The following is a 15,712-nucleotide window of genomic DNA, read 5'->3' on the forward strand; positions in this document are numbered from 1 at the left end:
TCGATACATTTGTACCTGTTTCCTCCAGCATCTTCACAAGGTCCTTTGCTGTTGTTCTGGGATTGATTTTCACTTTTCGTACCAAAGTACGTTCATCTCTACGAGACAGAACACGTCTCCTTCTTGAGCGGTATGACGGCTACGTGGTCGCATGTTGTTTACAATTGCATACTATTGTTTGTACAGATGAACATGGTACCTTCAGGCGTTTGGAAATTGCTCCCAAGGATGAACCAGACTTGTGGAGGTCAAACATTTTTTACTGAGGTCTTGGCTGATTTCTTTTGATTTTCCCATGATGTCAAGCACAGAGGCACTGAGTTTGACGGTAGGCCTTGAAATACATCCACAGGGACACCTCCAGTTGACTCAAATGATGTAAATTAGCCTTTCAGAAGCTTCTAAAGCCATGACATCATTTTCTGGAATGTTCCAAGCTGTTTAAAGGCACAGTCAACGTAGTGTTTGTAAACTTCTGACCCACTGGAATTGTGATACAGTTAATTATAAGTGAAGTAATCTGTCTGTAAACAATTGTTGTAAAAATTACTTGTGTCATACACAAAGTAGATATCCTAACCGACTTGCCAAAACTATAGTTTGTTAACAATAAGTTTGTGGAGTGGTTGAAAAACGAGTTTTAATGACTCCAACAGAAGTGTATGTAAACTTCCGACTTCAGCTGTATCTCTGTGAGAATAGAAAATAGTCTGTCATTACATAAAGCAGGTGTTTCAGACCACTACTGACATGCAGAGGAGCGTCCAGCAACAAAACAGGTGCGGTTTCAAACCACTACTGAGGAGGAGTCCCACAGAAATCATCTGCAATCACAAGAAAGGAGAACATCTGCCAATCATACAACAATTGAATCATGATTGCTCCTTCGCATTACTCCAAAGGCTTCTTTATTGCTCAACCTGGACTCAGGGGTAAATGTAACATAGTATGATATGCTACGTATGGTATACATAGTGGTATGGTATATCCATCATCCATTTAATTTGATATGTACAATATGTTACAAATTTGAAAAACGTATGATATGTTACGAATGCCAATTTGTTGTGGGTAACATTAGTTAGGTGGCTAGATGGCTAATACCAAAGTTAGCTAGGTGGCTAACGTTAGCACGCTTAGGGGTTAGGGTTAGGGGAAGGGTTAAGTTTAGGAGTTAGATTAAAGGGTTAAGGTTAGGGTTAGGAGTTAGGTTAAAGGGTTAGGGTGAAGGTTAAGGTTAGGGTTAGCAGTTAGGTTTAATGGTTAAGGTTGGGGTTAAGGTTAAGGTTGGGGGAAGGGTTAAGGTTAGGGTTAAGGTTAGGGTTAGGAGTTAGGTTAAACGGTTAATATTAGGTTTAGGAGTTAGATTAAAGGGTTAAGGTTAGGGTTAGGAGTTAGGTTAAAGGGTTAAGGTTAAGGTTAGGGTTAGGAGTTAGGTTAAACGGTTAATGTTAGGTTTAGGAGTTAGGTTAAAGGGTTTTTTTAAGGTTAGGGTTAAGGTTAAGGGAAGGGTTAGCTAACATGCTAAGTAGTTACAAAGTAGCTAAAAAAGTGGTAAGTAGTTGCCAATTAGCTAAATTACTAAAGTGTCTATAATTAGAGTCAAACACGCAACCTTGGGGTTGCTAAATGTCTGCGACTACCCATCCACCCCAACCAACCACCCTACTTCTACTTTTTCTGTCTTATGTAACCATACCAAATATAACATAATCATGCTATATATTTCTGGTTACCAGGATTTACATTTACTATATTACGTTTAGTATATGAGACCAGGCTGTTAAATGCTTCCCAAATGACACACTATTCACTTTATAGTGCACTACTTCTAACCTGGGACTATAGGGCTCTGGTCAAAAGTAGGGCACCACATAGGGAAGGGGGCCATGCAGGGCAGAAGAGTTGGAACAGTGCCATGCAGGGCCAGGTGTGGCTGAGTAATGCTTTCTTCTCATTAAAACCCTGCATTAGAATCATACCCCCTACCTTGCCGACCCCTTCTCCCCCTCCCTCTTTTTCTCTCTCTCTCTCTCTCTCTCTCTCTCTCTCTCTCTCTCTCTCTCTCTCTCTCTCTCTCTGACTCTCTCTCTCTTTTCTCTCTCTCTCCTCTCCCCCCACCCCTATCTCTCGCTCTTCCTCCCTCCTCTATCTCAATTCAATTCAAGGGGCTTTTTTGGCATGGGAAACATGTGTTAACATTGCCAAAGCAAGTGAGGTAGATAATATACAAAAGTGAAATAAACAATAAAAATGAACAGTAAACATTACACATACAGAATTTTCAAAACAATAAAGACATTACACATGTCATATTACATATATATACAGTGTTGCAATGATGTACAAATGGTTAAGGGTACACAAGGGAAAATAAATAAGCATAAATATGGGTTGTATTTACAATGGTGTTTGTTCTTCACTGGTTGCCCTTTTCTTGTGGCAACAGGTCACAAATCTTGCTGCTGTGATGGCAAACTGTGGAATTTCACCCAGTAGATATAGGAGTTATCTCTCTCCTCTCTCTCCTCTCTCCCCCCCACCCCTACCTCTCCCTCCTCTCTCCCCCACCCTTTCTCTCTCTCCTCTCCCCCCACCCCTCTCTCTCTCTCTTCTCTCCCCCACCCCTCTCTCTTTCTCCTCTCTCCCCCACCCTCTCTCTCTCTCTCTCTCTCTCTCTCTCTCTCTCTCTCCCCCTACCCCTCTCTCCTCTCTCCCCCACCCCTCTCCTCTCTCCCTCCTCTCTCCCCCCCCCCTCTCTCTCCCCCCCCCCCTCTCTCTCTCTCTCTCTCCCCCACCACCCCTCTCTCTCTCTCCTCTCTCACTCCACCCCTCTCTCTCTCCTCTCTCCCCACCACGCCTCTTTCTCTCTCCTCTCTCCCCCACCCCTCTCTCTCCCCTCTCTCCCCCACCCCTCTCTCTCTCTCCTCTCTCCCCCACCTCTCTCTCTCTCTCTTCTCTCTGTCTCCTCTCTCCCCCCCACCCCTCTCTCTCCCTCTCCTCTCTCCCCCCACCATCTCTCTCTCTCCTCTCTCCCCCACCCCTCTCCTCTCTCCCTCCTCTCTCCCCCACCCCCTCTCTCCCCCCACCCCTCTCTCTCTCCTCTCTCCCCACCACCCCTCTCTCTCTCTCCTCTCTCACTCCACCCCTCTCTCTCTCCTCTCTCCCCACCACGCCTCTTTCTCTCTCCTCTCTCCCCCACCCCTCTCTCTCTCCCCTCTCTCCCCCACCCCTCTCTCTCTCTCCTCTCTCCCCCACCTCTCTCTCTCTCTCTCTCTGTCTCCTCTCTCCCCCACCCCTCTCTCTCCCTCTCCTCTCTCCCCCCACCTCTCTCTCTCTCTTCTCTCTGTCTCCTCTCTCCCCCACCCCCTCTCTCCCCCACCCCTCTCTCTCTCTCCTCTCTCCCCACCACCCCTCTCTCTCTCTCCTCTCTCACTCCACCCCTCTCTCTCTCCTCTCTCCCCACCACGCCTCTTTCTCTCTCCTCTCTCCCCCCACCCCTCTCTCTCTCCCCTCTCTCCCCCACCCCTCTCTCTCTCTCCTCTCTCCCCCACCTCTCTCTCTCTCTTCTCTCTGTCTCCTCTCTCCCCCACCCCTCTCTCTCCCTCTCCTCTCTCCCCCACCTCTCTCTCTCTCTTCTCTCTGTCTCCTCTCTCCCCCACCCCCTCTCTCTCCCCCACCCCTCTCTCTCTCTCCTCTCTCCCCACCACCCCTCTCTCTCTCTCCCTCTCTCACTCCACCCCTCTCTCTCTCCTCTCTCCCCACCACGCCTCTTTCTCTCTCCTCTCTCCCCCCACCCCTCTCTGTCTCCTCTCTCCCCCCCACCCCTCTCTCTCCCTCTCCTCTCTCCCCCACCATCTCTCTCTCTCCTCTCTCCCCCACCCCTCTCCTCTCTCCCTCCTCTCTCCCCCCACCCCCTCTCTCTCCCCCACCCCTCTCTCTCTCTCCTCTCTCCCCACCACCCCTCTCTCTCTCTCCTCTCTCACTCCACCCCTCTCTCTCTCCTCTCTCCCCACCACGCCTCTTTCTCTCTCCTCTCTCCCCCCCACCCCTCTCTCTCTCCCCTCTCTCCCCACCCCTCTCTCTCTCTCCTCTCTCCCCCACCTCTCTCTCTCTCTTCTCTCTGTCTCCTCTCTCCCCCACCCCTCTCTCTCTCCCTCTCCTCTCTCCCCCACCTCTCTCTCTCTCTTCTCTCTGTCTCCTCTCTCCCCCACCCCCTCTCTCTCCCCCACCCTCTCTCTCTCTCCTCTCTCCCCACCACCCCTCTCTCTCTCTCCTCTCTCACTCCACCCCTCTCTCTCTCCTCTCTCCCCACCACGCCTCTTTCTCTCTCCTCTCTCCCCCACCCCTCTCTCTCTCCCCTCTCTCCCCCACCCCTCTCTCTCTCTCCTCTCTCCCCCACCTCTCTCTCTCTCTTCTCTCTGTCTCCTCTCTCCCCCACCCCTCTCTCTCCCTCTCCTCTCTCCCCCACCTCTCTCTCTCTCTTCTCTCTGTCTCCTCTCTCCCCCCCACCCCCTCTCTCTCCCCCACCCCTCTCTCTCTCTCCTCTCTCCCCACCACCCCTCTCTCTCTCTCCTCTCTCACTCCACCCCTCTCTCTCTCCTCTCTCCCCACCACGCCTCTTTCTCTCTCCTCTCTCCCCCACCCCTCTCTCTCTCCCCTCTCTCCCCCACCCCTCTCTCTCTCTCCTCTCTCCCCCCACCTCTCTCTCTCTCTTCTCTCTGTCTCCTCTCTCCCCCACCCCTCTCTCTCCCTCTCCTCTCTCACTCCACCCCTCTCTCTCTCCTCTCTCCCCACCACGCCTCTTTCTCTCTCCTCTCTCCCCCACCCCTCTCTCTCTCTCCTCCTCTCCCCCCACCCCTCTCTCTCTCCCTCTCTCTCTCCCCCACCCCTCTCTCTCTCTCCTCTCTCCCCCACCTCTCTCTCTCTCTTCTCTGTCTCCTCTTTCCCCCACCCCTCTCTCTCTCCTCTCTCCCCCACCCCTCTCTTCCTCCTCTCTCCCGCTCACCCCTCTCTCTCTCCTCTCTCTCTCCTCTCTCCCCAACCCCTCTCTCTCTCTCCTCTCTCCCCCACCCCTCTCTCTCTCTCGTCTCGCTCCCCACACCCCCCCCTCTCTCTCTCTCCTCTCTCCCCCCACCCCTCTCTCTCTCTCCACCCCTCTCTCTCTCTCTCTCTCTCCACCCACCCCTCTCTCTCTCTCCTCTCGCTCCCCACCCCACCCCTCTCTCTCTCTCCTCTCTCCCCCACCCCTCTCTCTCTCTCCACCACTCTCTCTCTCTCTCCTCTCTCCCCCCACCCCTCTCTCTCTCTCCTCTCGCTCCCCTGTCTGGTTCCCCCTGCTGACATATGGACCACATACGGTCTCTCATTATACTGACTGAAGTGAATTCATTTTCCAGGAAGACAGACAGAGAGAGGAAGAGAGAGGAGAGAGAAAGCTCAAACATGTTCTCTCGGTGTTCGCTGACTGTGTTCAGGGTGGCATATTCCTAATCAGATTTGAGTCTAGGGAAGGGAGAATCATGTTGTTAAATCTCATTAAATCAGAGCAGGAACAGAACAGGGTAAGTGGGGGGTTCTTAGTTGGGAGGGTTGCTCATTGTGCAATCTGATAGCCAGGTGTGACATTGGATGTTATAGGTAGCGGTTTCACAGAAACAGGTTAAGCACACTGTAGTCCTTGGAATTCAAAACCACTGTCAAGGGTGAATCTCCATTGAACTTGCTATTTAGTCCAGGACTAGGCTTTACCTTTGTTTGGGAAACCTGTGTACTTTTTATTAAGCTAAACATCAGTTAGAACAAATCAGCCCCTATTAAGAGTTTGGTAAACAGACCTGGGAACAGGCTATCTTTCCCATGGTGAGGATGTATTTGACCCACAACAGTAATAACAAATAGGATATAGTGGAATTAGTTACAGTGTCGGTCTTAACTTGACATCCCTAAGCAATTAAATAAATATATATATATTTGCTGAAATGTACATGAGATAAGAATCGGAGGCTTGGATTCCGAACTGGTTTACTACAGTAGAGACCATCTATCTCCCTGTTGAACACTAGTGGTTTACTACAGTAGAGACCATCTATCTCCCTGTTGAACACGAGTGGTTTACTACAGTAGAGACCATCTATCTCCCTGTTGAACACTAGTGGTTTACTACAGTAGAGACCATCTATCTCCTTGTTGAACACTAGTGGTTTACTACAGTAGAGACCATCTATCTCCCTGTTGAACACTAGTGGTTTACTACAGTAGAGACCATCTATCTCCTTGTTGAACACTAGTGGTTTACTACAGTAGAGACCATCTATCTCCCTGTTGAACACTAGTGGTTTACTACAGTAGAGACCATCTATCTCCCTGTTGAACACTAGTGGTTTACTACAGTAGAGACCATCTATCTCCCTGTTGAACACTAGTGGTTTACTACAGTAGAGACCATCTATCTCCCTGTTGAACACTAGTGGTTTACTATAGTAGAGACTATCTATCTCCTTGTTGAACACTAGTGGTTTACTACAGTAGAGACCATCTATCTCCCCGTTGAACACCAATGTGGCTCCAATGCTACTCCTACACCTGAACACAAAGGAAATGAAGATTTGGTTAAATATGTGTGATTTCTCAGGTCATTTAATAGGTTTTGTGTTAGATTTAGCATCGTTCTTTAGCATTGTTCGTTATTAACTGTTTGCCCGTGTCCCCTCAGAGTCCCCACGGCCTATGTCACAACTATCCATCCCTGCCTATGGATAGTTGGTCCCCTAAACCTGTCATTCATAACAAGAAGAAGAAGAAGAAGAAGAAGATGGTGAAGAGGTGTCAAGCAGTCATTTGCTCTCACCTCACAGACTGGATCTGTACCGCAGACAGGTCAACTGCTCTGTAATCAGATGACAGGAGAGAGGCAGGAAATGACCAGCGAGGGAGATGGAGGGAAAGAGACAGATATAGATGGATAAAAGAAGAACAGAGGGGGAGAGAGATGAGCTAATGTACAGAGATACCTCTCCTCTAAAAGGTGGGGTTGTGGGATACAGCACTTTAGCTCATCGGGAAAATGTGGTTGTCAGTTTCCTGTCAGCGTGTTGACCTGACAACCGCTAGATTGACGGGCAGCTGTCATCGACACGTCAATCAGCCCCAGACTAAAATCCATCTCCCCTGACAGCCCCGTGGCGGTGAAGACTAGCACACCCAACACACGTACACACACACACACACACACACACACACACACACACACACACACACACACACACACACACACACACACACACACACACACACACACACACACACACACACACAGGGACACCCTTCTATATGAACTCATAACACAGGGACACCCTTCTATATTAACTCATAACACAGGGACACCATATCAGGGTTACCTCCCTTCCCACTGTGCACAGATGTCAATTCAAGGTCGATTCCATGTTGGTGCCCAGTGAGGAAGGAAGTCCCAGAGCACACGCTGTGATCCATAGGAGGCAGGCAGGCAGACAGACAGACAGGCAGACAGACAGACAGGCAGACAGACAGGCAGGCAGGCAGGCAGGCAGGCAGGCAGGCAGACAGACAGACAGACAGGCAGACAGGCAGACAGGCAGGCAGACTGAATGACTGACACTTTTCCCTTCTATTTGTTTATAAATAAGAGTGACTGACTGTGACTGAAAAAGCCGGTGGCTCCTCTAGGGCGCCTCTAGGGCATCACTAGGGCATCACTAGGGCTCATCTAGGGCATCACTAGGGCATCACTAGGGCTCATCTAGGGCTCATCTAGGGCTCCTCTAGGGCTCCTCTAGGGCTCCTCTAGGGCTCCACTAGGGCTCCTCTAGGGCTCCTCTAGGGCTCCACTAGGGCTCCTCTAGGGCTCCTCTAGGGCTCCTCTAGGGCTCCACAAGGGCTCCTCTAGGGCTCCTCTAGGCTTTACTAGGGCTCCACTAGGGCTCCTCTAGGGCTCCACTAGGGCTCCTCTAGGACTCCACTAGGGCTCCTCTAGGGCTCCACTAGGGCTCCACTAGGGCTCCTCTAGGGATCTCTAGGGCTCCTCTAGGGCTCCACTAGGGCTCCTCTAGGGCTCCTCTAGGGCTCCACTAGGGCTCCTCTAGGGATCCTCTAGGGCTCCTCTAGGGCTCCTCTAGGGCTCCACTAGGGCTCCTCTAGGGCTCCTCTAGGGCTCCTCTAGGGCTCCACTAGGGCTTCTCTAGGGCTCCACTAGGGCTCCTCTAGGGCTCCACTAGGGCTCCTCTAGGGATCCTCTAGGGCTCCTCTAGGGCTCCTCTAGGCTTTACTAAGTCTCCACTAGGGCTCCTCTAGGGCTCCTCTAGGGCTCCTCTAGGGCTCCTCTAGGGATCCTCTAGGGCTCCTCTAGGGCTCCTCTAGGGCTCCACTAGGGCTCCTCTAGGGATCCTCTAGGGATCCTCTAGGGATCCTCTAGGGCTTCTCTAGGGCTCTTGTAGGGATCCTCTAGGGCTCCTCTAGGGCTCCTCTAGGGCTCCACTAGGGCTACTCTAGGGCTCCTCTAGGGCTCCTCTAGGCTTACTAAGGCTCCACTAGGGCTCCTCTAGGGCTCCTCTAGGGCTCCTCTAGGGATCCTCTAGGGCTCCACTAGGGCTCCTCTAGTGCTCCACTAGGGCTCCTCTAGGGCTCCTCTATTGCTCCTCTAGGGATCCTCTAGGGTTCCACTAGGGCTCCTCTAGGGATCCTCTAGGGCTCCACTAGGGTTCCACTAGGGCTCCACTAGGGCTCCTCTAGGGCTCCACTAGGGCTCCTCTAGGGCTCTAGGGTAGTCGGCAGTAGTGTAGTGGAGTTCTAGTGTAGTGGAGCTCTGCTGGAGCTCTAGCGGAGCACTGGTGTACTGGAGCTCCATTGTATTGCAGCCCTAGTGGAGCCCTATTGTAGTAGAGTGTTAGTGTCATGCAGCCCTAGTGGAGTGGAGCCTCTAGTGGAGTGGAGCCCTGGTGTAGTGAAGCCCTAGTGGAGTGGAGCCCTGGTGGAGTGAAGCCCTAGTGGAGCCCTAGTGGAGTGGAGCCCTAGTGGAGTGGAGCCTAGTGTTGTGGAGCCCTAGTGGAACCCTAGTGGAGTGGAGCCCTAGTGTAGTGGAGACCTAGTGTTGTGGAGCCCTAGTGGAGTGGAGACCTAGTGGAGTGGAGCCCTAGTGTAGTGGAGCCCTAGTGGAGCCCTAGTGGAGGCCTGGTGGAGTGGAGCCCTGGTGTTGTGGAGCCCTAGTGGAACCCTAGTGGAGTGGAGCCTAGTGTTGTGGAGACCTAGTGTTGTGGAGCCCTAGTGGAGTGGAGACCTAGTGGAGTGGAGCCCTAGTGTAGTGGAGCCCTAGTGGAGCCCTAGTGGAGGCCTGGTGGAGTGGAGCCCTGGTGTTGTGGAGCCCTAGTGGAGACCTAGTGGAGTGGAGCCCTAGTGTAGTGGAGCCCTAGTGTTGTGGAGCCCTAGTGTTGTGGAGCCCTAGTGGATTGGAGACCTAGTGGAGTGGAGCCCTAGTGGAGTGGAGCCCTAGTGGAGTGGAGCCCTAGTGGAGGCCTGGTGGAGTGGAGCCCTGGTGTTGTGGAGCCCTAGTGGAGACCTAGTGGAGTGGAGCCCTAGTGTAGTGGAGCCCTAGTGTTGTGGAGCCCTAGTGGAGTCCTAGTGGAGTGGAGCCTAGTGTTGTGGAGCCCTAGTGTAGTGGAGCCCTAGTGGAGTGGAGCCTAGTGTAGTGGAGCCCTAGTGTTGTGGAGCCCTAGTGTAGTAGAACCCTAGTGGAGTGAAGCCTAGTGGAGCCCTAGTGGAGTGGAGCCCTAGTGGAGTGGAGCCTAGTGGAGCCCTAGTGGAGTGGAGCCCTAGTGGAGTGGATCCCTAGTGGAGTGGAGCCCTAGTGGAGTGGAGCCCTAGTGGAGTGGAGCCCTAGTGGAGTGGAGCCCTAGTGGAGTGGAGACCTACTGGAGCCCTAGTGGAGTGGAGCCCTAGTGGAGTGGAGCCCTAGTGGAGTGGAGCCTAGTGGAGCCCTAGTGGAGTGGAGCCCTAGTGTAGTGGAGCCCTAGTGTAGTGGAGCCCTAGTGGAGTGGAGCCCTAGTGGAGCCCTAGTGGAGTGGAGCCCTAGTGGAGTGGAGCCCTAGTGGAGCCCTAGTGTAGTGGAACCCTAGTGGAGTGGAGCCCTAGTGTTGTGGAGCCCTAGTGTAGTGGAACCCTAGTGGAGTGTAGCCCTAGTGGAGCCCTAGTGTTGTGGAGCCCTAGTGGAGTGGAACCTAGTGGGGCCCTAGTGGAGTGGAAAACTAGTGGAGCCCTAGTGGAGTGGAAAACTAGTGTTGTGGAGCCCTAGTGGAGTTGAACCCTAGTGGAGCCCTACTGGAGTGGAGCCCTAGTGTAGTGGAGCCCTAGTGTTGTGGAGCCCTAGTGGAGTGGAACCCTAGTGGAGTGAGGCACTAAAGGAGTGTAAGTGGAGCCCCAGTGGAGCTCTAGTGGAGCCCTAGTGGAGCCCTTGTGGAGCCTTAGTTTAGTGGAGCCCTAATGGAGCCCTAGTGTAGTGGAGCTCCAGTGAAGCCCTAGTGGAGCCCCGGTGGAGAACCTTTGGAGATCTAGTGGAGCCCTAGTGTAGTGGAGCTCTATTGGAGCCCTAGTGTAGTGGAGGTCTAGTGGAGCTCTAGTGGAGCCCTAGTGTAGTGGAGCTCTAGTGGAGCTCTAGTGGAGCCCTAGTGTAGTGGAGCTCTAGTGGAGCCCTAGTGTAGTGGAGCTCTAGTGGAGCCCTACTGTAGTGGAGCTCTAGTGGAGCCCTAGTGTAGTGGAGCTCTAGTGGAGCCCTACTGTAGTGGAGCTCTAGTGGAGCCCTACTGTAGTGGAGCTCTAGTGGAGCCCTACTGTAGTGGAGCTCTAGTGTATCCCTACTGTAGTGGAGCTCTAGTGGAGCCCTACTGTAGTGGAGCTCTAGTGGAGCCCTAGTGTAGTGGAGCCCTAGTGTAGTGGAGCTCTAGTGGAGCCCTAGTGTAGTGGAGCTCTAGTGGAGCTCTAGTGGAGCCCTAGTGTAGTGGAGCTCTAGTGGAGCCCTAGTGTAGTGGAGCTCTAGTGGAGCCCTACTGTAGTGGAGCTCTAGTGGAGCCCTACTGTAGTGGAGCTCTAGTGGAGCTCTAGTGTAGTGGAGCTCTAGTGTAGTGGAGCTCTAGTGTAGTGGAGCTCTAGTGGAGCCCTAGTGTAGTGGAGCCCTACTGTAGTAGAGCTCTAGTGGAGCCCAAGTGTAGTGGAGCCCTACTGTAGTGGAGCTCTAGTGTAGTGGAGCTCTAGTGGAGCTCTAGTGTAGTGGAGCCCTAGTGTTGTGGAGCCCTAGTGGAACCCTAGTGGAGTGGAGCCCTAGTGTAGTGGAGACCTAGTGTTGTGGAGCCCTAGTGGAGTGGAGACCTAGTGGAGTGGAGCCCTAGTGTAGTGGAGCCCTAGTGGAGCCTAGTGGAGGCCTGGTGGAGTGGAGCCCTGGTGTTGTGGAGCCCTAGTGGAGACCTAGTGGAGTGGAGCCCTAGTGTAGTGGAGCCCTAGTGTTGTGGAGCCCTAGTGGAGTCCTAGTGGAGTGGAGCCCTAGTGTTGTGGAGCCCTAGTGTTGTGGAGCCCTAGTGGAGTGGAGACCTAGTGGAGTGGAGCCCTAGTGGAGTGGAGCCCTAGTGGAGTGGAGCCCTAGTGGAGGCCTGGTGGAGTGGAGCCCTGGTGTTGTGGAGCCCTAGTGGAGATCTAGTGGAGTGGAGCCCTAGTGTAGTGGAGCCCTAGTGTTGTGGAGCCCTAGTGGAGTCCTAGTGGAGTGGAGCCCTAGTGTTGTGGAGCCCTAGTGTAGTGGAGCCCTAGTGGAGTGGAGCCCTAGTGTTGTGGAGCCCTAGTGTAGTAGAACCCTAGTGGAGTGAAGCCCTAGTGGAGCCCTAGTGGAGTGGAGCCCTAGTGGAGTGGAGCCCTAGTGGAGCCCTAGTGTAGTGGAGCCCTAGTGTAGTGGAGCCCTAGTGGAGTGGAGCACTAGTGGAGCCCTAGTGGAGTGGAGCCCTAGTGGAGTGGAGCCTAGTGGAGCCCTAGTGTAGTGGAACCCTAGTGGAGTGGAGCCCTAGTGTTGTGGAACCTAGTGTAGTGGAACCCTAGTGGAGTGTAGCCTAGTGGAGCCCTAGTGGAGTGGAGCCTAGTGTTGTGGAGCCCTAGTGGAGTGGAACCTAGTGGAGCCCTAGTGGAGTGGAAAACTAGTGGAGCCCTAGTGGAGTGGAAAACTAGTGTTGTGGAGCCCTAGTGGAGTTGAACCTAGTGGAGCCCTACTGGAGTGGAGCCCTAGTGTAGTTGAGCCCTAGTGTTGTGGAGCCCTAGTGGAGTGGAACCCTAGTGGAGTGAGGCACTAAAGGAGTGGAAGTGGAGCCCCAGTGGAGCTCTAGTGGAGCCCTAGTGGAGCCCTTGTGGAGCCTTAGTTTAGTGGAGCCCTAATGGAGCCCTAGTGTAGTGGAGCTCCAGTGAAGCCCTAGTGGAGCCCCGGTGGAGAACCTTTGGAGATCTAGTGGAGCCCTAGTGTAGTGGAGCTCTAGTGGAGCCCTAGTGTAGTGGAGCTCTATTGGAGCCCTAGTGTAGTGGAGGTCTAGTGGAGCTCTAGTGGAGCCCTAGTGTAGTGGAGCTCTAGTGGAGCTCTAGTGGAGCCCTAGTGTAGTGGAGCTCTAGTGGAGCCCTAGTGTAGTGGAGCTCTAGTGGAGCCCTACTGTAGTGGAGCTCTAGTGGAGCCCTAGTGTAGTGGAGCTCTAGTGGAGCCCTACTGTAGTGGAGCTCTAGTGGAGCCCTACTGTAGTGGAGCTCTAGTGGAGCCCTACTGCAGTGGAGCTCTAGTGTATCCCTACTGTAGTGGAGCTCTAGTGGAGCCCTACTGTAGTGGAGCTCTAGTGGAGCCCTAGTGTAGTGGAGCCTAGTGTAGTGGAGCTCTAGTGGAGCTCTAGTGGAGCCCTAGTGTAGTGGAGCTCTAGTGGAGCTCTAGTGGAGCCCTAGTGTAGTGGAGCTCTAGTGGAGCCCTAGTGTAGTGGATCTCTAGTGGAGCCCTACTGTAGTGGAGCTCTAGTGGAGCCCTAGTGTAGTGGAGCTCTAGTGGAGCTCTAGTGGAGCCCTAGTGTAGTGGAGCTCTAGTGGAGCCCTAGTGTAGTGGAGCTCTAGTGGAGCCCTACTGTAGTGGAGCTCTAGTGGAGCCCTACTGTAGTGGAGCTCTAGTGGAGCTCTAGTGTAGTGGAGCTCTAGTGTAGTGGAGCTCTAGTCGAGCCCTAGTGTAGTGGAGCCCTACTGTAGTAGAGCTCTAGTGGAGCCCAAGTGTAGTGGAGCCCTACTGTAGTGGAGCTCTAGTGTAGTGGAGCTCTAGTGGAGCTCTAGTGTAGTGGAGCCCTAGTGTGGTGGAGCCCTAGTGTAGTGGAGCCCTAGTGTAGTGGAGCTCTAGTGTAGTGGAGCTCTAGTGTAGTGGAGCTCTATCGGCAAAGTCGGTCATTCGTTTCTGTAACAGTATTAACACCATCTCCTGTAATGACCGTATAGTCTATGCCCTATGCATAAAAGTTTCTCCACAGACATTCCTTTTACTTTTAGTCTACGTTATTAACGTGGTCAATGTCTGTTAGATATTTTAGACACAATTCTTGTATGAAATAATATTGGCCTTAGACTTTTAAAAGCTATGTTCTCCTTGCTATTTCTGTGTGTGTTGCTCTAGGGGGTCATTCATAATGGAAATGTTTCTGGGGGGCTTTCCTGCTGCACTGGGTAGTACAAACAGTAACACTGTGAATGAGGTGGGAGAAACACAACACTGTGAATGAGGTGGGAGAAACACAACACAACACTGTGAATGAAGTGGGAGAAACACAACACAACACTGTGAATGAAGTGGGAGAAACACAACACAACACTGTGAATGAAGTGGGCAAAACAGCACTGTGGATGAAGTGGGAGAAACACAACACAACACTATGAATGAGGTGGGAGAAACACAACACTGTGAATGAAGTGGGCGAAACACAACACAACACTGTGAATGAAGTGGGCGAAACACAACACAACACTGTGAATGAGGTGGGAGAAACACAACACTGTGAATGAGGTGGGAGAAACACAACACTGTGAATGAGGTGGGAGAAACACAACACAACACTGGGAATGAAGTGGGAGAAACACAACACAACACTGTGAATGAGGTGGGAGAAACACAACACAACACTGTGAATGAAGTGGGAGAAACACAACACAACACTGTGAATGAAGTGGGAGAAACACAACACAACACTGTGAATGAAGTGGGAGAAACACAACACAACACTGTGAATGAAGTGGGAGAAACACAACACTGTGAATGAAGTGGGCGAAACACAACACAACATTGTGAATGAGGTGGGAGAAACACAACACAACACTGTGAATGAAGTGGGAGAAACACAACACTGTGAATGAAGTGGGAGAAACACAACACTGTGAATGAACTGGGACATAACCTAGTTTATGCTAGGGATATCAGTTTATTTGCATGGGCTGCATCTCCATCCACTGCGACATAGTGGATTGCTTTAGTCATAGTCACAAAGCAACAAAAAAAAGCAGCAACACTTTGTCGCCTCCCCCCAAAATGATGATATTTCCCAACATTTGTTTTATCTCCTAGATATAGGACAGACACTACAACACATTCATCCTTATGATTTATTTTTGGACAGTAAAGGCCTAATTGTATATTTTTGTATACTTTTTATTTAGTTTTGGGCAACACCTAAAGGGATCCTAAAAGACAAAATCGCTAAATGATCCATGCTATAACCATCCTAAAACAATTCCATATGCTATGACCTAGAATTTCCATTCTCAGATCGATAGTAAAACCTCCCAGGAAACCTTTAAAGGGACCAGAGTAAAACGTTCTCAGAACCTCCTTGGAACCAGAGTAAAACGTTCTCAGAACCTCCTTGGAACCAGAGTAAAACGTTCTCAGAACCTCCTTGGAACCAGAGTAAAACGTTCTCAGAACCTCCTTGGAACCAGAGTAAAACGTTCTCAGAATCTCCCTGGAACCAGAGTAAAACGCTCTGAAAACATCAGTGATCATTTTATTTTTAGATTACACGGAGGTTCTGAGAACGTTTAACTCTGGTTCCAGGGAGGTTCTGAGAACCTTTTCCTCTGGTTTTACTCTGGTTTTCGATTTCTCAGCCAATGTGAAATCGAAAACATACATTCCCACAACTTCCAAGGAACCAAATATGCTAGCTAAGACCTTTATTTAACCAGGCAAGTCAGTTAAGAACACATTCTTATTTTCAATGACGGCCTGGGAACAGTGGGTTAACTGCCTGTTCAGGGGCAGAACGACAGATTTGTACCTTGTCAGCTCGGGGGTTTGAACTCGCAACCTTCCGGTTACTAGTCCAATTTGATCACTCTGTTGCACGAGAACTTTCATAACATAATAATTAACATTTCTTGTTGCGACAGGATTATTTTCCTGCTGTAACAAACTGGCTCAAATGAAGATTCCAGATCTGTAGGCCTACTGCATGCCGACATTCACCAGTGATGGCTCAGTAAGTTAATCCATTTCCAATCAGAGCTGATGACAATCACACGTTCTATCCCATTGAGGGTCTACAAAAAAATCAAGTCTCTTAGAACCCGACCCTGCAGTGCCCAGAAGTATGCCAGCCAGACTCTTTGACAAACACTCATACATGAAATATAGACTTTAACAATT

This window comes from Oncorhynchus tshawytscha, linkage group LG10 (assembly GCF_018296145.1).
Source record: "Oncorhynchus tshawytscha isolate Ot180627B linkage group LG10, Otsh_v2.0, whole genome shotgun sequence".
In the NCBI taxonomy this organism is placed as follows: Eukaryota; Metazoa; Chordata; class Actinopteri; order Salmoniformes; family Salmonidae; genus Oncorhynchus; species Oncorhynchus tshawytscha.